The 23223-nt window shown below is 47.9% G+C and overlaps 1 long non-coding RNA gene across 1 annotated transcript in view; it reads left to right on the top strand.

Annotated features, from left to right (window-relative positions):
- Positions 1-23223, top strand: part of LOC147528279 (uncharacterized) — a 65002-nt gene that overhangs the window by 41195 nt on the left and 584 nt on the right. The window contains exon 4 of the long non-coding RNA XR_015222326.1: positions 2802-3014. This is a non-coding gene — a long non-coding RNA (uncharacterized LOC147528279). The remainder of the gene's footprint in view (positions 1-2801; positions 3015-23223) is intronic.

Below are 23223 nucleotides of genomic sequence, written 5' to 3'. Positions count from 1 at the left end.
GAGGCTCCGGGGTGACCTTATAGCGGTCTTCCAGTACCTCAAGGGGGCCTACAAGAAAGATGGGGAGAGGCTGTTCAGGAGGGCCTGTTGTGATAGGACAAGGGATAATGGTTTTAAAATAGAGGGAGGTAGATTCAGATTGGATATTAGGAAAAATTTTTTACCATGAGAGTTGTAGAACACTGGAACAGGTTGCCCAGAGAGGTGGTGGATGCTCCATCCCTGGAGACATTCAAGGCCAGGTTGGACGAGGCCCTGAGCAACCTGATCTAGTTGGAGATATCCCTGTTTCTTGCAGGGGGGTTGGACTAGATGACCTTTGAAGGTCCCTTCCAGCCCTAACCATTCTATGATTCTATGAGTGTCACCTAAACAAGGAATCCACAGCTTGTAGTGTGTCTCCTAATTAATCCTTTAATTCCTCATATATAGGCTCAGTGGGAGCGATTTACAGAATTGGTACTGGTTGAATTACATCTAAGAAATCTTTTGGTGATGAGTAATGACCAGTTCTACTCCAGAATCCCTCCTATAAAGCAGGATGAGGTCGGGCAGATGTATCTGTTGAGTGTTACGGAGCTCAATTACCAAAAGACTGCTGGGAAAAAGGCATAGGGAGTTCACTAGTGACTAATCCACACTTCTAATCTCTCCTCAATTTAAAACAAAATGGCCTAACGTGGCCTGGACCCTCCGGCCTGCTGGAGGTACAACTTAGCTCTTTTAGGAAGGATTTCAACAGTTACAAAAACGGAAATCTGATGGTTAGTTCACTTGAGTGTGGGATGTGCCAGCTCCCCTGTTAATGGTGATCTGCAGGAAAAGGAGAAGGAGCCTGTGTGGTTTTTAATTCGTAAATTAGGGAAAAGCTGCTTGAGAAAGGGGACAAGTTGGACCATTAAGTGCTTTTTTTGTTGATTTTTTTTTTTTTTTTTTTTTTAAGATAAAAGACTTTTTAAAATTAATTAAAGGCAGGGGAATTGTCTGGGCCAACTGACACAAGTACTGGAAAAGGTTGCCCAGAGAAGTTGTGGCCACCCCATCCCTGGCAGTGTTCAAGGCCAGGTTGGATGAGGCTTTGGGCAACCTGGTGTAGTGGAGGGTGTCCCTGCCCATGGCAGGGGGGTTGGAACTAGATGATCTTTGAGATCCCTTCCGACCCAAACCATTCTATGATTCTAAGATGTTTGCTGTGTTCACCTTGAACTGGTGCTTGCAGGCATACAACTTGATGTTCAGAGTCCTTCATCAAAACCTTCTTCCCATCTTTCTCCTCACCAGTGTTTGAAGGTTAGTGACAAACCCATGGACTTTTTGGCTTCTGGACTTTGTGGAGGAGCTGCTCGTGAACGTGTTGTTGCATTTGATCCCTGGCTGTCTACGTGTGCTAGGAACAAGGATTGGTAAACCATGCCCAGCGGCACGTATCTGTTAAAAAAACCCGAACCAGCTACTCCTTAAAATACTTATTTTCCATATGACAAGATTAGTATGGAGGGATTTCTCTATGCAACGTCTGAAAATGCATTTTTTTTCCCCCCTGTATTTGTTCAGTGGGGCTCTGCAGATTCCTTGATATTGCTGGCAAGGGCTCGCTCTCCTGGGGTGGAGTTCAGAAAACCTCATGTCCCTCCTGGACAGTATCTCTTTTTCTTACAACAGCTGATGGACCTTGTAGAGTCCTTGCTCTCATGTAAGCTGCTGGTAAATGCTCTGCTTATCCGTCAGTCTTTCCAACATGTGGCTTCAGTCTGCTTTTTCTTGTGGCTTTGTACTCAATTACACAGACCTCCCCGCTGTCCCACGGTGGGTGGCCAGTAGACGTGCTCCACTCCCTCTCTTGCTCACCAGGGTCGTTTCATACCTGCCTTTCCCTGCTCATCTTTGCCATTCCCTGTATTTGTGTGCAGGAGGTGAGAGCTTCCTCTGTCCTATGGCTTTCCAGTCCTTGGTGTGTCTTTTGGGTGGTGAGGGTACTGGCACAGGTTGCCCAGAGAAGCTGTGGCTGCCCCATCCCTGGAAGTGTTCAAGACCAGGTTGGATGGGGCTTTGGGCAACCTGGTGTAGTGGAGGGTGTCCCTGCCCATGGCAGGGGGGTTGGAACTGGATGATCTTTGAGGTCCCTTCCAATGCAAACCATTCTATGATTCTATGATTCTTTTGGGATAAAGGCTGGATGCGTGCCCTCGGGAGCGGTGATGCCGCCTGTCCCGGAACTCTGCTGCTGGTGGCAGCGGTGGGATGTAGCCAAAAACCTCATTAAAAGATTGAGGATTTTGTTGTTTCACTTAGTTTCTAGCATGGTGAAATATGACTTTTACTTGTTGTGGTTTGGGTTTTTTTTTTCTTTTTTTTTTTAGGATAGGACTTAACATCTGGTATTGTATATATTGGAAAAATGAATCCTTCCTCCCGGCGCTAGCTCCTTTCAGCTTCACGGCGTCATCCCGAGCCTTTCCAAAGCAACACTATTGCAAGGCTTTGCACCCGTTCCGAATCAACAGACCTGAATTTATAGGATAATTTGATTTCCCCCCTCCGTTCTAGCTGTTATTTCACTGGTACAACCTCGAGCTGCCGCGAGACGTTACGCCGGCTGCTGTAGGAGACTGCGTCCCTCCGGCCAGGCTGGTGTTCCCGTCCCTCCTCCTCCTCCTCCTCCTCCTCCTCCGTCTCCTCCTCTCGCCCGCTGCTGATGCACTGAGACAGCGTGGCCGCGGAGGGAGCGGCGGCGGCGGCGGGCGAGCGTTGGCTTCATCGCCTCCGGTGCACCGCTCACCTCTCCCGCTTTCCCTTTCCAGGCGCTTCCCGCACGGGGCTGGCGAGCAGAGGGCAGAGGAGCTCCGGCGCGACGCTGCCGCCACGGGCAAGTTGAAAGGCAACTTTTGGTTTGAAGGAAGTTTGGCTGGCGAAGGAGACGCCGCCGAGATCCGCGGGCCCGGGAGCTGTCGTGCCGAGGAGGCAGAGGGATCGGAAACCATCCGGGCTTGCCGCTGCCTCCCTCTCCTCGTGCCGTAAGTGTCGCGTCTGGCTTGGCAGCTGGCAAGAGGAAAAGTTGGCTGCTGTTATCTGCCGCCTGTTTTCCAGGAATGAGTAGTTCTGCGGCTCTGGGTGATCCCGTTGTAGTTACAAGGAGTGTCCGGCTGCTGGCCGAGGGCCAGGGGCTGTGTTTTGGAAGCGAGCAGAAGGACTCCGATACAATCAGATCTAAAGTTACGGCTTTTGGGGATTGATTTTATTTTTTTTTTAAGTGGCACTCAAGCTCGTAGTTAATCTCCTGTTTGTTAGGTTTTGGTTGATTGTTTTTTTTTTTTTTTTCCCCAAATAAAAGCCAGCCAGGCTGGGGCAGCAATACTCAGCCAGTGAGTATCCCTGACTTGTGTCCGGGGTCCGGCGTGTTTCCATCACACGGGTTTCTCTCTGGCCGTGGCGGATGCTGGGGCACGGTGGAGTCTCTCCGTGGTTCTAGGTTTGGAGGTTTTGTTTGCAGCGCGCTGGTGCAAGGTGATCAGAGTTACGCAGCGTGGCAACGCCGCTTGCTTGCACAAACTAAAAGTCAGGGACAAGCTGCTGTCCCTCTTGCCATCCTGGGCACCTCTCCCTGTCCCTAACCCCCTCCTTAATTTCTGCCAGCTGTCCTCAGGGCAATTGCAGCGGGTGTTTATATGAAACAGTAGGAGCAAGCATGGATTTTAGACTTTATGTGAGGGTTTTTTTTGGCAACTGTGCATGGCAGCGCCGTGCGACTTGCGCCGCGTCACGGTGTCACCCGCCACCCAAAAACGTGAACGCTTCGGTTGTAGAGGAGGGTGGCCCCGGGTGTGTGGAGAAACACAGTGAGTCATGGGGAAACCACAGGAATCCTCTCGGTGAGCTCAGCGTGCTGCAGAAAGAAGAATATCACTTTATCCTTAAGCCGTCGTCTTTCCGCGATACGTTATCCTATTTGTGTGGTTCTGGCATAAGCTTTGTAATAGATTTGTAGTGATGAGTTGAACAATTATTTTTACTCAACTTTTGGGGAAGAAATTAAAAAAACTGTGCCTGCAGTAGCTCATCTCTGTGTGTGTGTGTGTATTTTTTAATGTATGTATTTTTATATACACACATAAGTATGCACACAGAAGAGCTACTCCAGGCATTGGGTTTTAGGTGTGTAGATATATGTGCATGTGTATATATAGATAAAAAATGATTTTTTTAAAGCAGGATGGGGTAAGCAAGCTTAAAGGAGCACTGATTTCTTCCTGTCCTGTCAAGTAATTACTATGCCTTCTTCCCTAGTGACTTGATTTGGTTATGCAGACAAAGGCAGAAAGGCAAACCATAACAAACACGCTCTTACCACGTATCTGCTGACAACACTGTCAGGTAAACCATTAACACGCGGTCCAGGGCTTGTAAAAGCTGCTAAAGAGGTTTCTCCCTGCTGGAACTCCCTTTTTCCAGGAGGTAAGAAGCAAAGTTTGCTTGCAGATCTTGGTTCGTGCTGTACAGGTTAGTAAAGCGTTGTAGTCCAGTGGATTAAGGATGGGAGAGGATCTCCTCCCTGTGCGTGAAGAATTTCCTAAGAGTAGCTCAAACTAAGGCAGAGGGGGGAAACCACAGCGTGCCAGGCTGCTTGGTGGCATCAGCTCGTGCATTGCCGTCGTGCTGGAGGAACCGTAGGTGAATAATGCTTTTATTTCACGTGAGCCAGAAACTCGTGCTCTGAAGCAGGTTTTGGGTGGTGGTGGTGGGGGAACAAACAGTGTTTCAGCTCTTCGTCGAAGTAACTCAAGGCCAGGAGGAGTTTTGCAGGAACCGGTGCCTGAGACTCGTGGTTATCCACAAACAGACGAGAGCAGCGTGGTTTTTATGGGCTGTTGCTTGTGCGTGTAGTGGGGAACAAGTTCTCAGATCTGCGTCCCAGCTGTGGTGCCTGTGGACATGGGCCGTTGTCTTCCCGGTGAGGTTTCTGTCCCCTGGCCACAGCGGCCACGTAGCAGCTGCTGAATCACGTCCATGTCTGCCACTTGCCTACCTGTAAATACTGTAACTCATTAATGAAACTTAATTTTAACCAGGTTTATGGCTGATGTGCTGTTTTGCTCAGCAGCTTTGGTTCCTGGAATCCTGTGAGTCGAGTATGCTTGAGCTGGGAAGACTTGCTGTGGGCTTTGCCGTGCTTAAATCCACAGCAGGCTTCTGTTTGGTGTGACTTTTGTTTCTGTAAACATGTAAGAAATGGTTTTTTTCCGAGGCATTTGGTTGTTCCAATCTGTAGGGTCCTGCCTGCATTTGCTTTAAGGTTTGATTGATGGTTCACATTGGCAATAAACCTATTTTGTGGAAGTAACCTGAAGTACGGAAAACACGTAGGGTATGAAAACACGTTACATGGAGAAGAGCAAAAGCAGCCTCCTTCGCGATGGTTGCAGCCGGTGCTTGGACAAAAGACAAAGGGCTTAGCTCCAGAAGGGCTTAAGCTGTTCTAGTTGCCACATCTAAAGAGCATGACTCAAAACTTCCAGCTAAACCCTTTAAGCTTCCTGAACGGGCGTTGGAGTTGTGCCCCGAGCTGTGTCCATTTTAGGTGCTGAGCTCTCGACCCGGCTGTCTTGGGCTGAAGGTCTGCCTGGTCCTACAAGGAGCTTTTCAGTTTTCTCCTCTGGAGATGCCTCGTCCTAATAAGACCTTTGAGAGCACAGCTTAGAAACCTGGACCTCTCTTAAAAAAAAAAACAACCCTCCAAACCCAAAAAGCCTGCTTTGTGCCGTTCCACGGGGCTCCATGCCTGCGTTCTGCATCCCTGGGTTTCCATCTGCCTGCGAAAGCTCAAAACTGCTCTTGCTGCTCAGGAAAGTGCCCTTTTTGCTTGGCTGAACTTTCCAGGCGTGGCTGCACGTTATCTTTTTTCAGCTGTTCTACCATGTGAGGAACGAATTCAGGGTTCACCGTGTGTTGGTTACACCTAATACCAAGTTACCTGAAGGAGGGGATATCCAAACCTGGAAGAGAAGACAAATCCAAACCTTTCCCCAAGAGATGTGAGTTTGTTAAAGGAGATTTCTGTACTGGAGATGTCCCAGCAAGCGCTCTCAAGTGCTGTATGAGAGGCAGGAGTGATCCCTCCATCTCTGTACTGGGAGAGCCGGCCTGGGCACCTAAGCACAGAAGCGGATCCATGCTCTGGGACCATGCTCCAGCCTCTCTCCTTTGAGTATTTAGGGACAAGAGGTACTGATTGGCATCTCAGCCAGTTTGTGTGAGCCAGGTTGCCACGCTCCGTGTTCGGTAGGAGCAGTTATGGCCATGGGGGATGTGGGAAAGGCCAGCAGTCCCATTCCCTCATGGCTACCTGGAGCTGTGGGTTCAGGATGGCATTTGAGAGGCATCTCTGCTGCGCCTGGTGCACTTGCAGCTGGCCTGGGGGTGACTTTTCACCAGGAAAATTGGCCTGATGGAGCAGTCGGTTGTCTCCAGCTGCCTTTTGCAGCTGTCTGCATGGCAAAGAAGGTAGGGGAAATGGCTCTGGTTAAAAATAGAAAGGCAGATTAGGAAACTTGAGGTAGGGTTTCAACACACAGCTCTGACAACTCGTTGCTGCCACCGAAAGGGGAAGGACTTGCTTATGCTTGTGTGACCGTTGCAGCCAGCTGGTTCGGCCCCCCAGCCCAGCAGAAAACGAGGAAAGGGGAGTTTTTTCCACCGTGCAACAGGAGAGGAGGGTGTGGATACAAGGCGAGGAAGGGAGAGGATGCCTCCAAGGAAAGGTTTGTTGAACTTTGCTGGCACCGGTGACCCAAGTTGAGGTTCTCAGGGGCTGGAGATGTGCTTGGGGAGGGTTTGAGTGGTTGGAAGGAAAACCAGCAAAGTACTGGGGCCTCAATTTCGCTTCACTAAATGTAAAAGTCTTTCTTGGTGGTAACGTCACACTTTTATAAGAGACTTTATTTTGCAGTAAGCCCGGGAAGTGTCAGGAGAAAGGAGGCAACAGACAAGCCCAGGGTGATGGTGTGCTTTGTGAGCAGCACAGTGGTTTGAAGGGTTGCTTTTAGGAAGTGGCCATTGTTCAGTGTTTGGTCAGCAGCTCGTCGCTCGGGGTTTATCGCGATTCCACGTGGATATCGCCGCTCCTTGTGGCTTTATCCGAACGTGTTTTCTGGTGCCTTTCCTAAAACAAGGGCCGAAGCCGGGTGAAGGAAACCATTATTTTCTTTGCTGGAAAGTTGTTTCCTGGTGCTTTTTTTCAGTCTTTGGTTTTGGGGGTTTGGGTTTATTTTTCTTTGCTTTCTTATTTTTTTTTAAACTCTTTGGCAGTCTTGGGAACAAGTGTGATTTCTCACGCTGCTCCGTGGTTCAGATGAACTCCTGTTGCTGTCGCGCTTCCAGCCACATGTCGATAACGGGGAACCGTCCTGTTTAGTGCCAAATGAAGAAGGAAACATCCAGGGGCTTTCAGATATCCTGGCTATCCATCCTAGATGGATCCTAAAAACCAGCGAGCACAGTTTGCCCAGTATCCCCTGCACAGGACGTGGTGGAGGGCAAACAGCAGTTAGTTCAAGAGAACAAAATAATGTTTAACTTTATAATATTTAGTTCAGAAAACACGTAACACAATGCTTTCCCTGGGCAAGTGACTTGGAGACAAACAACATTTGTTCTTTCCAAGGGGCTGTAGATAGAAGCATGTCTAGAACTTGGTGGAATTCAACATAGAGTCAAATTTTACCTCTTGCTTCGTGCATCTGGAATTAATCTGTGTTTTGAAAGCGAATTTGAGGATTGGTTTTTATTCTTTCAGCCTCTGGACAAAAATCCTGAAGACAAGCAGCTGGTCTGAACTTTTCCAATGCTTCAGCATGCTTTCTCCCTTGTTGGGAGAGCATTCCATAACCAGGAATGAAAATGCATTGGTCCCAGTGATACTGAATAACTTTTCTTGTAAATGTGAAAGATCACTTTAGCGGTCAAGCGGATTTTTCACTAGTAAGAATGTTGGCACTGTTATACTTTATTAATTTTTAAAAAACATGAAGTTGAAGCCAATTAAGTCCAATTATTTATACTGGGGAAGCTGATGCTTTGGCATTGATGAGTATTAAGCATCGAGGATGAGGAGGATTTAGTGGGAAGACCACCAGCTGGTTAGTTGCGGTGCAACTTTGATTTCAGTTCCTTAGTCTTTCCAGCTCTCTGGTTTTTTTTTTTTTTCCTTATTATTTCTAACTCCTTTTGTGTTTTGAAATTTTCTCTTTTAATCTCAGCCACGTGCTTTTCTTTGGGGACATCGGGTTGCCTGCTCTTAAACCAGTCACACCCTACTGAAATCCGCAGCGAAATCCTGGCATTGTTCAGCCCTCTGCAGTGTGTTTGCATCTGGCACGTGGGTTAGAACAGCCAAGATCTGACCTGGGCAAGCCTGGAGAAACTTTATTTTGTGTTAATAAGTTGCAGAGAGAGAATGGAGAGACCCTTCGGGTGACGAGGGTCTCTCCAGTCCTCTTAAACTTGAAGCTGTGAAAAAAAAACAAATGATATATTGCAAAAGCAAAAAGGAGAAACGAAAGCAACTTTCTGCTGTGTGAAGAGTTTCTTGGTCTTCACAATTCTCCTTGCAATTTCAGAAACACAAGCTGTGGAACTGTTTGCTGGATTTCAGAGAAATGAAGCAGCTCTTCTAGCGATGCTCAAGTAAACCCTCGTAAACCAGGAGAACAGTTTGCCTCTGTTTTGATTTTGGAGCTGCTAAACTTACGTAAGCAACCCTCTCCCAAACCATACGTCTTTTTAAATGGTAAAAATATCTTCCCTATGTAACAAAATAAAACTGTCTAGCAAAGGGACTGTTTGCAAACATTTTCCCTGCGTGCGGTGGCCTGGCTTTGGCAACCTGCGAGGGAAAGGTGGGAGAAGAATCGATCCAATAATTCCGGGTTACTTAAGCTAAAAGCACTCCGTTACTGAATTACATTATCTGGGAGAAAAGGAAGCAGGCTCAGACCTCAGACTTTTGTTAATGTTTAATGTTCTGTAACGGGCTTCCCAGGCGTAATTGAGCCGTCAGCACAGCGGCCATCCCTTCCCAGGAGTTTATTTTGAGTGATTACAGAGCCCGCTGTGGCTTTCATTTCAGAGCAGCCTGAGCTAATTGGTGAACAGAACCATCATTTATTGACAGTCCTCGGGACCCTTTCAGGCTGATTTTCCTTCTTTTAAAACCCCTTGGAAGGAGAAGAGGAAGAGGAGGCTGCTGGGGTTCATCGGGCTGCCGGCGCTGCTGCCCGTGTGTCACCAAGTTATCTAAAATATTTTGTCTTCTATTTTGGGTGATGGCTTTGCAGTGCCCTGGTTTCAGAAGCCTCTCTGTTTTCTCCTAAGCCTGTTGACCTTTAATCTGGAGCACGTGCCACTCGGCTGGAGAGGGTCCGACACGCTGGGCTGGAACAAGCTGCGGAGGATGGCAGGAGGGAGGGAGGGAGGAAAGAGCGGACGCTACCGCTGACAAAAGAGAGATAAGGAAGAAAAAAAGCTACAGAGGACACTAAACACCCACACTGGTTTTTGTCTAGGTCTCAGTTTGGATGAGTACTCCTGATTTTTATTTTACGACTTTTTTTTTTTTTTTCCTTCCTGATTTTGCAAGATTCCAGCATAATACAATTTGTCTCCTGCAGCTTGCTCTCATGATGAATCATGGGTCTGCATCAATAAATTCAGCTTTATGCAGGGCTTAGAAATAGGGAGGAACTCCTGTCTTACCAGTACCTCTCAAAATAGGTCAGCAGAAGTGATTTTTATACTCTGGAATCGCTTTGGGTATGAAGATGACTTTCAGTTCTGTTGAACCTCTGACTAATCTGGGAAGGAAGCAGCTGTGAGCCGATGCCTGGCTTCGGGTTTTCCCCGTCCCTGGGGCAGATCTGCTATTTCTGGAGCTTCAGCGGGGACCTGTTGAGTGTTATAGTCCTGTATGGTAGGAAAGAGTAGTGTGGAGTCTCTTAAAGACCTGGAGCTTCACCTGTCCTGTCCCAGAGAAGTCGCTTGTACAGCTAAGCACAACCTTTCTCCTGAACTCGCTCGTCGGGCTGCAAGTTCAAGGCCACCTCAACTCTGCTTTGCAAATACAAAGTGGTAAAAAAGATTGTCCAAAAATCTTCTAGCCCACATCCTAATTTTCGAGGTGAAAGGCGGTTTTCAACTCGATAGGCAGTTAGTTTTCACGACTGAACTTTGGGGTGCCAGCCGCCAGCTGTTTGAAAGCTGCCGTGCCTTTTGAGTCAAGAAGGACATGGAGCTGCTGGAGTGGGTCCAGAGGAGGCCATGGAGATGATCCGAGGGCTGGAGCACCTCTGCTATGGAGACAGGCTGAGAGAGTTGGGGATGTTCAGCCTGGAGAAGAGAAGGCTCCGGGGTGATCTTATAGCAGCCTTCCAGTACTTAAAGGGGCTACAGGAAAGCTGGAGAGGGACTTTTTACAAGGGTGTGCAGTGACAGGACACGGGGGCAACGGCTTTAAACTGAAAGAGGGGAGATTTAGATTAGATCTAAGGAAGAAATTCTTCCCTCTGAGGGTGGTGAAGCACTGGCACAGGTGCCCAGAGAAGCTGTGGCTGCCCCATCCCTGGAAGTGTTCAAGGCCAGATTGGATGAGGCTTTGGGCACCTGGTGTAGTGGAGGGTGTCCCTGCCCATGGCAGGGGGGTTGGAACTGGCTGATCTTTGAGGTCTCTTCCGACCCAAACCATTCCATGATTCTATGTTGTGCATCATCAACATGAGCGCTGCAGCGGTGTTATTTGTCAGTCACCTGCCTGGAATAAATTAAGGAAAAGGAGATGGCAGTGGTTAGGAGCAAGTATTCCATAGGCAGCTATTACTCTTCCCCAGGGAAATTTGCCAAAGCAATGCTTCTAACTGCCAACACTTGGAACTGGAAACACGTTGTGTTTGCGCCCGTGTGCGTGGCAAAGTGCTGGAAAATGGATACAGCCACGAGTTTCGATAGGGCGATTCGTAACCACTGCTGGAAGGGTCATTTCAACCATTCTGGCTTAATTACCAAACTGGTGAGTGTCCTGCCATCCCACTGGGAGTTTCATGTTTGATGGAGATCCACACCGAAATCACGTGATGTTTGTCTTGAGGTCTGATTCTGCCTTTCACCCTAAGTAATCCATGAACCAAAGGGGCTTCTGTTATTCCTAGGCAGCACGGGTGCCGAAGGCGACTGTAAACACAACACTTGTTAATACAAAACTTCCTTGGCTCTTCCCTCACCCTGGAGTCTGTGCCCTCCATTAGGGGACACGAGTCCCGTTGTCCTCAGTGACTTATGCAGCATCTACAACAACATGTCCCACCGCTTATGGAAGCGTGTGCATTTATATTTTATGTCTCCGCCTGCCCTTCATATTTTATTTAACAAAGAGCGTAAGGAAATTGGTTGCTTGGCAAAAACTGGCTTTTAGTGAGCTAAGGAAATGCGAGTTTCCTGATTTATTTTTTTTTTTTTGCAGCTGGTGCTCCCCACCCCGGTGGCTGTACCACTCTTTCCCAGGATCTTTCTGAATATTCATCCTTCCTCATTACTCCTCCAGAAAGTGAGGAGAGCCTTCAGCCCTCCTCTTGACAACCCATCTCCTGCAGATCACTTCGTGCCCTCCTGGGAGGGCAAGAAATCCCCGTAACAGATGGGAACGCGACATCCTTGTGCTGCCATACAGCCCCGTGGCTTTTCTGGTCAGAGATCAGCATTTTTTTTCCCCCTTAAACCTTAACTCACGTGGTGCTGTGTGCGTGGCACGTCTTGCATTTCAGCTGGGACGGAGCAGGCTGCGTTACCCGTGGGCACGTGTGCCAGCCGTCGGCGTTCGCTGTTTGCCTGCACGCGGTGGGACGTGCTGGGTTTTACTCCTGAGCCGTTGCTGTGAGGTCAAGCTTGTCTCAGGATTAAATTAAATCAAGTCCCTGCATTGTTTCACTCGTGATGTGAAAGAAAACCTGTAGCAAGACGCTTTTTCTGGGCGCCGTTGTGGTGCCGCGTAGGGTGAGCTGCATCTTTCAATATTTTCAATATTAGTGAACGTAGGTATTTTCAGACCCACCGGAAAGGTGGTGGAGTGCCTAAGGACAGGTAATAATTTCCTTGCTTTTAAAAGCAAATTTCATGTTCTGTGGGATCTCTGGTAGTGCAGCCCCACCCTCACCCCCTCAAAAACCACTCAAACCAAAAAAAAAAACAACCCAACCCTAACAAACCCCAAACACAAATTACTGTGACTGCTTAATATCTCTCGGTATGAACACTTTACGGTATTGATCTTATCGTTTCCAAAATAGGACTTTTTTTTTTTTTCCCCATCAGTAGTTGTTTCAACAGCTCAGTATTGCTTGTGGGAGAAGCACTGGCATTACCAGGGGACTGGTGGGGAACGTTCATCATCTTTCTACGCAGAAGACTTGATTTTTTTGATGGCCTCTTATTAAAATGCCATGTTTCGTCAGGTTTAGAAGATCTTGAAGATGTTCTTAGGGTTTACCTAGAAGATGCGTGTCAGAGCACGGTTCAAGGATAGTCCTGTAGAGCGAGTCTGACCATGAGATGGGCAGGTAAGCAGCAGCTGTGGCAGGTTGGCCCCTCTTGAAATATTCTGTTTCCTGATGTGTTTAGGAGGCGTATATCCATTTCCCAGACCTTGAGGGAGTGCTGCGTAGTGGTGGAGCCTGTCACGAGGTGGCTGGATGGGGTTTTACCCGTGTCCTGATCTCAAGGGCTCCTCGTCAGCTGTGTTGTAACATCCGTGCTGCGCAGAGGAGCCCCTGCACATTAGAAACATCAGCAGAATTGTTATGGCCTTGTTGTTTGCTTACTCAGGTACGCAGCGGGGATGTTGCATCCTGCTGGACATCTCTGGAGAGTGCGTCTTCTGAGCATTTATCTACAGGAAGGGCTTATTCCCAGCGAGCCTTTTGCATCTTGCTGCTGAAGGTTGATTCAAAGGAGCGTCCCGCTCTCCTGCGTGGCTGCTGCTTCGATATTTACTTGGCCATTCAGCTTTTAGCTTCAGCCTCAGCAGCTTTTTCCAGCTGCGCTCCTCTTCGTTTGCCATCTCCCCATCCTTTCCCACCGTGGCTTCGTGGCCGGCACCGATCCGTCCAGGAGAGGGGGAGCTTCGCTCCGCTCGGGGAGGCAGGTCAGAGTTGGGCTGTTTTGGAGCTGCACCTCGTCGGCGTTCCTGCCTTGCTTTCCTTAATACCTTGCTAATCTGGGCTTCACCCATCTGCTTGCAGAAAGCTACGGCGTCCACGTGACGGCAGATGGAAATCCTTCCTCCTCTCCCTCCCTCTCATCTCCTTCCCTGCGTTTTATTTGGCTTCCTTTTTTCCGTGGCTGCAAGAAGAATAGTGCTACTGGGTTTCTGCAGGGCTTGTCCCCCTTACTGTGTGTTAAATTTATTAAATGGTTCATTCCCATGTTTACTTTCTTGGAAGGAATGCTGATTTTTTTTTTTTTTTTTTAATTTTTAACTTTTTTTCCCCAAAGGTGGACGCAGCTTTTCGATTTCTATACCAACTGAAATCATCTGAGCTGTTTGATTCGTTTGCTGGGAGCAGCACGTGGATGGGAAGCACCACACGGTTCAGCGCCGGGAGCTGCGGTGGGTGGGTGTGGGTGATGGAAGCACCACCAGTGCTGTGCTGCAAACCATCAACTCCTCCCGCCTCAGGGACACCTTAATGAAAGGAAACACAGATTTTTGAGGAGTTCAAAGTTCAGTTTTTTTAGTTAAAAGAGAGATGTTTAGACGAGTAAGCAACGTTTGCCAGGGCCTGTGCACTCGTGCTGGCTGGACGATCGTGTGTCAGTGATAGCAGGCTGGGTCCGGTCCCTCCATCCCTTCTGTGGCAGGAGAGAGGTCCTGCGTGAACAACCATCCCAGGAGGCATTCAAATTGGGTGTTTTTAATTCTTCCTGGTCGTGAAGCGTGAGCAGATGCTGACTGAGCTTTGCACTCTGTTTGAGTCGCTTTGCAGCAGTTTTCTGGGCTGTGGTTAGGTAGTGGATGAGGTACTTAAAGGGGGCCTACAGGAAAGCTGGAGAGGGACGTTTTCCAAGGGTGTGTAGTGACAGGACACGGGGCAATGGATTTAAACTGAAAGAGGGCAGATTTCGATTAGATCTAAGGAAGAAATTTTTCACTCTGAGGGTGGTGAGGCACTGGCACAGGTTGCCCAGAGAAGCTGTGGCTGCCCCATCCCTGGAAGTGTTCAAGGCCAGGTTGGATGAGGCTTTGGGCAACCTGATGTAGTGGAGGGTGTCCCTGCCCATGGCAGGGGGGTTGGAACTAGATGATCTTTGAGGTCCCTTCCAACCCAAACCATTCTGTGATTCTATGAGAGCGTTTGCCGGGAGGGGAGTTTGTCAGCTGAAATACTGTTTTCATTAAATACTATTTTTAAATACAGCTTCATTTCCATGACATTAACGCAAGCTGCTTGTACTTAACCCACTATCTCAATCTGAGATTGTCTTGTTTGGCTGGAATTACAGGTTACTTTTTGAACTGATTTAGCTGACATATTCAAAACTACCGGTTGAGCGTGTGAATCCGATACATGGTCATCCAGTCTTTCGTGTTCGGTGTGCCGGATAGTGGAGTCAATGCCTGCAGAAGAAAGGATGGCCAAGAGCTGCCCTGCCTGGGGTTGTAGCTGGAGTTGCTGGGTGGCTAATGGACATGTCCGTAAGATGTTAAGACAACATGGAACCTAATGGACATCTCCATCTCATGTTGAGAATCATAGAATCATAGAATGGTTAGGGCTGGAAGGGACCTTCAAAGGTCATCTAGTCCAACCCCCCTGCAAGGAACAGGGATATCTCCAACTAGATCAGGTTGCTCAGGGCCTCATCCAACCTGGCCTTGAATGTCTCCAGGGATGGAGCATCCACCACCTCTCTGGTGGATGATGCAGGCACATCTCCTATCCCTCAAATGTGTAATTATAAAAAAAGAAATATATAATTGGATATCTGCAGGAGGTAATTGGTAATTGGATGTCTGCAGGAGGAACTTACTTCTGAGGCTTTCAGTCCGTTCTTGAAATGTTCATCATTTCCAGAACAGTTAGATAGCAAGATACAAGTTTCTTATCTTTCCTTCTCTCTCCTTTGTTTGTGAACTTAGTTGGTCGTAATTTTGAGCTGAGAGGAATATTTAAAACAGAAGTATTTTTTTGCAGACTTTGAACACGCTGGAACGCTTTCACGTGATGCTGCTTGTGATGTTGGAACTTGTTTGACCGATACCTGGTAGTACCCGCAGTTGCCATCGCTGTCAGTGTGCAAGCATGTTTTCGGTGTTGTTTTGTGCTCTTAATCACAGAATCATAGAATGGTTTTGGGTTGGAAGGGACTTCAAAGGTCATCTCGTTCCAATCCCCCTGCCATGGGCAGGGACACCCTCCACTACACCAGGTTGCCCAAAGCCTCATCCAACCTGGCCTGGAACACTGCCAGGGATGGGGCAGCCACAGCTTCTCTGGGCAACCTGTTCCAGTACCTCACTGGCAATTAAATACATCAGGAACACTTATTATTTTGGGAAGGACATTTGAGCATACCTGTTCTTTGGGTTCAATGCCAAATTGTTGTCAAAAGCAAGATTTGAGTAGGATTTTGCTGGTGTCACAGAATAATCAACGGGAGGCATGGCATGTCTGACGTAGATCTGGAGCAGTTGGGTGTGGATAGTTGGCATCATTAAGGTCTGGAGTCCAACAGGGAGATAAAGCCACTTTACAGTGCTGAGGGAGGAATATCTTGGGTTTCTGAAGTCCAAATTCTGAAATTTGGACCTTGTTGCAGCATCAAAGTGTCGCATTCGGTGGCAGCAGCAGCGGTCCTGAAACACCAAGCCAAAATCGTGAAATCATCTGTAAAAGGCCAAAAAAAATAGGGACCCTTAGAGCAGGGACTAGAGCTGCTCTCATTTACCATCCCCTTCCAGTGCTCTCGATTTTGGAGGAGATGCTGGATGGCCAGACTGGGGGAGACGATTCGTCTCTCCAGCCACACTGCATGAACGTGAGCGCGGTTTTGCCATCAAGCCCAACGCCGACAGTGGTGGATCTCCACCGCAAACCGTGAGATTTGGCAACTGGCGGCGGAGAGAGGGAGGAAGGTGGCTCAAGTTTGGCAAAGCGAGCTGAGAGATGATTTTTTTTTTTTTTTTTTCCCCCTGCTTGTAGCGTTAAGCACAGAAGGGAGATGCCAGGGTAGTTCATCCAACCTGGAGACGTTCAAGGCCAGGTTGGATGAGGTCCCGAGCAACCTGATCTAGTTGGAGATATCCCTGTTCCTTGCAGGGGGGTTGGACTAGATGACCTTTGAAGGTCCCTTCTAACCATTCTATGATTCATCCAAATTTTCGGTAGATCTGGCTGTCGTAAGGCAAGTTCCCATCGTGCAGGTTGCACACCTAGAACTCGTTGGTGATCAAAAATGCTGCTTTTTTTGCCTAGCCTTTCCTTGGTTTCTGGTTATTCCAGCCCAGCTGTGCAAGAAGAGTCTTCCCCTCCTCCGTACGGATAGATTCGCTTTACGATACAACTCCGAACAGGTCTTGCTGGAAAGAGGAGGAATACGTGTTCAAAAATTGGGTTAGGGCTATTTATACCAGAAATAATCATGAATACTTGTGATGTTCTGTCTTTTAGACCAGGGATCAGTCTGTGTTATATGAAAGTAAATAAAGAGAAACTCAGGAAATGTTTATTTTACGAGGGTCATAGCATTGCAAATGAATAACGTTGGTGGTGTGCCTTTGGGGTGGCTTTATGAAATGCAGAGAACAGCACCTTGCATGAAGATCTATAGATATTTACATTGCAACTCTTGAGGCTTGGAGGCTTTTTGATCTGGAGCTGATGTGCCAGACTTCAAAAGCAGCGTATTTGAAAGCAAATATTTATATTTCTAATGAAATATGGAAATGTTTTTCTGGGCTGGGATTCCAAGCGTGGACATTTAGCCGTGTTTTGCTTTGGTTGTAACTCCAGATAAGGCAGTTTGGAGGAGGGAACCCTTGTGGTCTGGATGCTGTCTAATGCATGTCCAGTAACAAACCCAAATATTAGAAAAAGATGACAATTAATTGATTTAAGCCTTCAGTGAGGCTCTGTTTTCACTGTAGTTTCTGCCAGCTTTCTCTTTCCTAATCTGCATGGCTCGTTTGGCAAAATATGCTGGAGTTTGCACTTTACAGCCACGTTACCATCACTCACAAGACTGTCCTCAGTTTCCTTAGGCAAAATTTCCCTTTCTGTTTTGATTAAAAAAAAAATAATTCTTGCTACTACTTACATTCCCAGAGGCTTACCACAAATCTGACTTTCTAAGAATAAATGACTTTTTAGGTATTCAAAAAAAAAAAAAAAAATTTAGAAAAACCCCAAACAACCAAACGTACCAACAAAAAACCCACGTGGCCACGGAGGTTCTTGGTTTTGTGGAGCAAAGACACGACCGACGCGGCGGGTGGGTTGAGTCCTGCTCTAAAAGCCTTTGCTGAGGAACCAAAAATCCTGGTGGCCAACCAGATTATCTACGTGGGAGGATTTGTGGTGGGCTGTTGATGTTGTCAAGCGCCCCTTTTTGCACGTGGAGGGGCTGAAATAGTACCAACCTACTTTCTCTCAAGGACAATGTTCTTAAAAGTTGAATATCATCGTGATTTTGGTTTGGTTTTGGTTTTTTTTCCCCAGTGCAATTTAACTTAGTGGTGGTGGTTGCATTTTGCTTGCACAGAACTAAAAGCATTTCGGGTGGGGAGCTGGAAGGTGGGTTTCCTGTTGCAGCTGTTCAAAAATAAGCTGATATTCATCCCACTTTTACTGCAGGTGTTGGATTACTTTGGGATTTCGACCTTAGGGTTGTGGCATACAGGAAGCAACGAGATGTGCGCGTGGGTTATCCCTGATGCAGGTGGAAAGCCCATCGCTGTTCCTGCGGTGCTGGCTGGGGCTCTGCTCCTGGCTCTCCCTCCTGTGTTTGAGAAGACCTTTTCAGTCTGAAATAATTGTTTGTAACCTAACCCAAAGGCTGGACCTGCCCTCCCCACCCCATACTTTCCACCCACAGGTCACTCGAAGCAGGATTTCCGTGGTGTCAAAACAAAAGCCCTGCTTAGCAGCTCTGCTCCCAGGATGAGATTACGGGTCAGGTGAAACCCTCTTGAGGTTTCTCAAGAATCCTTGCCTGTCAGTGGATTTTAGTTTCTTTTTTTTTTTTTTTTCCCTTTGTTAAATTAGAATGAGAAATATACAGTGGGGTTGTTTTTTTTTCCTTCTTCCTATAGAGTAATGTAGGGAAAAATGGGCTGCTCAGGGATTTATGTAGTATGCAGGCAATTTTTTTTCTCTCTCTCTGAAGCTGCATAAGTAGCTATTCAGGGTACGTGGGAGTTGCTTCACGTATTGATCCCAACCTCCCTTTTCCTAGTAGTAATTCCTCTTTCTCTGACTTTACATCCGTAGGACAATATTTTCCATCTGGGACCGAGCTAGGAAAACTATCTGGGAGCTCCATGAAACTCCTGAGCCCATACGTGCCTCGATTTTATACTTACAGATATTTTGTATTTGTATTTACAGCACAAACCCTGCGATACCGGGCGCACCATTTGTGGCAGGCATCGCCTTTTCGGTGCAAATCGGCGTGGAGAGGTGCTTTGCAAGTAGAGGACATCCAGTTACGGACGTGTCGGAGTGTTTTTGTGAGTGATGATAAAATGCCCGTAGACGAGGTGACTGCAGCGGTGACTCAGGCTCTGCTGTCACCAACAGTTTGCTTGGAGCTGTACAAATGCAAGAGGAGAGCTCCTGGCTTTCATCCAGAGCCCTCGGTCTCCACATCATTCCGCTCGCCGCGGGGGGTTTAGGGAATTCACTGGTGAGCTGGTTTCTAAAGCATTCAAACTCCAATCCTGAGAGCGGTGATTTTTCTCCGGTCACTCTGCATTTGTTTGGTTTTTTATGTCACTATTTCACCTTCAAACCCAGCGTATCCCTGGCCCTCACACTGTTTTTTTGCTGTGATGGTTTTGCCATCTCAACTTTTCTGCAGTTTTTGGGAAGGATGCTCCAGGTGGCAGCTGAGACTCACCCACTGCCTCTGGAAGGGTTTGAAAATCCCTTTCAAACCGCCCGTGGCGGTTTCCAAAACGGCTGGTTATTTTGCTGATTCCTATAGTGACTGTTGCCTTGGCAGCAAAGGTCCTCGCTCAGGGAATAAAAGCACTGTGCAACCAGGAGAAAGGCATGATTGGATTTGGGAAGACTTGGGTTTTTCATCGGTCAGATTTCAGTGAGCTTGAGGAGGAGATGGGAGATGAACAAACTTCATGGGGGTCGTCTTTTTTTTGCTGTTTTGGGTCTTCTCAGTGTTAAGTGAGACACTTAATGCTTTGTGTTTGCAAGTTTAGAGGTAACAGGGAGCGGTGTGTTAACCTGTAAGCCAGCTCCGGGGCTGTGGAAGGAGGTTACTGCCCCATGGATCCTGCAGCCATCCCAGACAAAGTCTCGTGCCGCCTGCCTGGAGGATGTCTGTCACTTTGTCTTGGACTTTGAAACAAAATCTGAAACAGCGACGTCCGATGTGAGTGCTCATTCATCCTCCAAGCAGACCTAGAGACAGAAAACTGCAGAGTTTCTGCGCCTTGGTCGCCAAGTCAAGCGTGGAGAGTGTAGCCAGCTGAGGATTTTGTTGCTCATGATCTTGTCCTTTAGGAAAACAGGTGGATGCTCCCGTGTTTGGTCCTTATGCCCAGCTGCATCTCCACAAAGCGATGCAAAAGGTTACGTGGTGCGCTCTCGAGTACTCGTTTAACCCACTGGGGTGGCCGTGGTCATGGCATGACAACCATCGTGGACAGATTGAAGTGGTGGTGGGAAATACTCCCCCTGCCTGGAAAGAGGACAAGGATCGGAAAGTTTTGAGTTAGTGCTTTGATGTTTGCTGGGAACAGGGGGGAAAAAAGGTCGTGGAAACATGAGGAGGTGAGGACTGGAGCCCTTGCTGAAGTTATTTCCTCCTGCTCAGTCTTGTGGTGGGTATTTTGAGATTCTGGTTTTACACAGCGTCATTATCGTAGTGCAGTTGGTATTATGATGTTAATCACATCGTTATTTATAACTCGTTATCAGGCACAGGCTCCTTAATGAAGCAGATCTGCTGCGGATGGAGGGAGCGTTTTAGTCACCCGGGCCAGGCTCACGACTTGTGTCAGAGGTGGGGAGGCTTGGGGGTGCACCCATCCCCGTGCCTTGCTGGGGCGGCGGGACCAAGCTAAGGCGGTGGACATGGCCCAGCAGCAGTCAATGCCCTTCCTCACCTTCTGTCTTTGGCTTTTGTGGGCAGGAGAAGGCCTTTTGCGGAAGCAACAGGGCCAGCGAGGGCTGTTAGTCTCCTGTATCACTTCTGGGAACCTCACCCAATCGAGCTTTCGTGAACACACGACGGAAAACACGGAGATGTTTTCGATGTGACAAGCTGGAAGGTGTTAGTAAAGAAGCTTTTTTGCCTGCTCCTCCTCCGTTAGACAGGCTGTGAAATGGGGGTTTGACTGACAGGTGTTGGTTAGAAATTTGAGTTGGTTTTCCTCGTTTTAACTCTCAGCGAAATCAACTCTGTGCCTTGGCAGAGTATTCTCTTTCCTCTAAGCCTTCCTCTCGTGAGTATCAGTTACTCTGCCTTTACAAAGGGTGCTTGATAGTGATTTACACCCTGGTGTTGGGTGAGCAGCGGGCTGGGATTGTGCCTGGCCAGGCACTGCGCTTGTGCTCCCGGAAACGCTCTCCGTGAGGACTGAAGCTTTCTGCCCAGTAGCTTCTTGCTCCTTGGTGGACCCCATGCTGTTGTCGTCCATCTGTCCACGGAGGATGAGACAAGGTGAAAGTGTGTGCCTCGGTGGCACTTGAAATCTGCTGGCTTAGCTGTGGCAGGAGGAGATGTACGTGCATGGTAAGTAAGGAGGTGTAGTTTGGAGGCTGACAACACTCTCTTGCACCGTGATAGACGCAGCCCTTTGCGTTGTATCCAGTGTCTTTGGGATCCTGAATCCTTAGGCACGCAGGAGACTTTCAGGGTGTTGTCAGGGGCTGAAGAGAAAGGCTGGTGTGCTGGGAGGATAACGGTTAAAGATCCGCCGCTCCGAGTGGTTGGGGGAACTGTGATCCACTCGCTCCAGCGTTTAGAATTGAAAAGGTTTAATATTGCCCCACCTCGTGGTGTGGGCAGAGTGCTCCAACAACCCCAAATCCCTGCTGAATTGGGAAAGCAAAACCTGGGGAGGCAGCTGGTGTAGCTCTTACCTGGCGTGGGAAGATGAAATCCTGCTGCAGATAAGAGCCCAGGTGTTGTAACAGGGTTTCAAAGTAAACAACTGAGCTTTGTCAAGATTGTAAGGCGCTGCTCTCGGAAGCAGCAAGCCCATAAAGAAGTCTGCTGGCATTAGTTGCCAACTTGATGCCACGCAGTTTCTGGTGCTGCATCTCGTGGATTTCAACTGGAGCTTCAACCCAAGGATGAGTGTGAAACTGGGTGTGTGTTTTCCTTCACATAGACACCGATTCCCTGAGTTGTGAATTCCTGGAGCGTCGCTTGAGACTGAAACGTTAGGACGTTGTTGTTGTAGATGTTGTTAGGACATTGAAGTTGTGGCTGCCCCATCCCTGGAAGTGTTCCAAGGCCAGGTTGGATGAGGCTTTGAGCAACCTGGTGTAGTGGAGGGTGTCCCTGCCCACGGCAGGGAGGTTGGAACTGGATGATCTTGGAGGTCCCTTCCAACCCAAACCATTCTATGATTCTGTGACATCAAAAAGGTGATGGATGTTTCCATCTCCTTGATCTGTGGCAAGTCCAGCCACAGGCATCGGTAAGCGAGGGAGCTCGAGGCTGACATTGCCCTGATGGTCTTCCCATAACCCGACCCAGGGTTCGAGGTGCCCTGTGATAACACGACTATGGTGGAGACCAGCGTGGTGGAGAGCTGAGCTACCTTCCTTTGGTCCAAGTCTTGTAGGAGTTTCTAATATGGGTTAACATGTGTAATTCAATCCATCTTTTTTTTTTTTTTTTTTCCCCTCCATGTTCAGGGCTGGGTAACTAAATACCGATTTGCTAAACACCACTTGAATAATGAAGCGATCTGTGGCTAAAAGCCTTCCTTGGTACATACAATCCCACTGAAAAAAAAAAAACAAACTTGCTCAGTTCAGAGGTACCAGGTCAAAAAACACTTTTGTACGCAGCATGGTCTCGTTTTGCACAGGAGTCTAGCTCTGGGTCTGGTTTCTACCACTTCTCCTCAAATCGTGCTAGTAGCTCACATTGGTTTGGTTTTCCTCGGTGGCAACTTTGCTTCCTGCCATCAAACACAAACATCTGGTAGGTTGGAAGAGGCTAAAAATATCCTTGAAGCTGAGAAAGGCATGAGATGACTTTTGAAAATATGAAGTGGGTTTTCCCTCCCCCTGTGCTCTTACTTTCTTTGGGTCGCTTTGCGTTGACGGTGCCGCGGGAGAGGCTTGGTCTGCGGGATGGCAGGCTGGAGGCAGGAGTTCTCCCTCTTTTCTGCTCTTTGCTCTGGAGAGGACCATCTTTCATTTGTTGCTTGTTGAGTTGTTTTGTTTTTTGTGTTTTTTTTTTTTTTTTTGTTGGTGTCTTTTTTTAGTTTCACTTTCGTTTTTCTACTGGTTCCTTTTTTAGCTGATGACAAACATTTCTTTGAATTGTAGCCGGATACCATGGAAACAGTAAAATTTACCTTGAAGAGCTGCTAAACGTTTGCTAAAGTCCTCCAGACCTAAATGCTTTGGTTTATTTTCAGGCTGACCTGTCTGGGCATTGATTTTTTTTCCCTGCTGGTGCATTGGCCCACGGAGTGTAACCTTGCTTATCTACATCATTTTTTTGTATGTTTTGCTGACCTGTAGAAAAGTGGTTTTTTTGAGGCACGCTAGGTATTTTTGCCTTGCAGACCAAAAACCAGACTTCCTATTCAAACACCAGGTACAACCCACTGCATTAAGGTACCAGTCTGTAAGGGGGAGAGAAGGTTTGTGGCATAAATAGCACTAAACATTTGCTCTGTAGATCATAGGATGGTTTGGGTTGGAAGGGACCTTCAAGATCATCGAGTTCCAAGCCCCCTGCCATGGGCAGGGGCACCCTCCA

This window comes from Tauraco erythrolophus, chromosome 9, assembly GCF_009769465.1.
Source record: "Tauraco erythrolophus isolate bTauEry1 chromosome 9, bTauEry1.pri, whole genome shotgun sequence".
NCBI lineage: Eukaryota > Metazoa > Chordata > Aves > Musophagiformes > Musophagidae > Tauraco > Tauraco erythrolophus.
The sequence above is the reverse complement of the archived record's forward strand: the minus strand, read 5'-3'. Positions and strand labels throughout refer to the sequence as shown.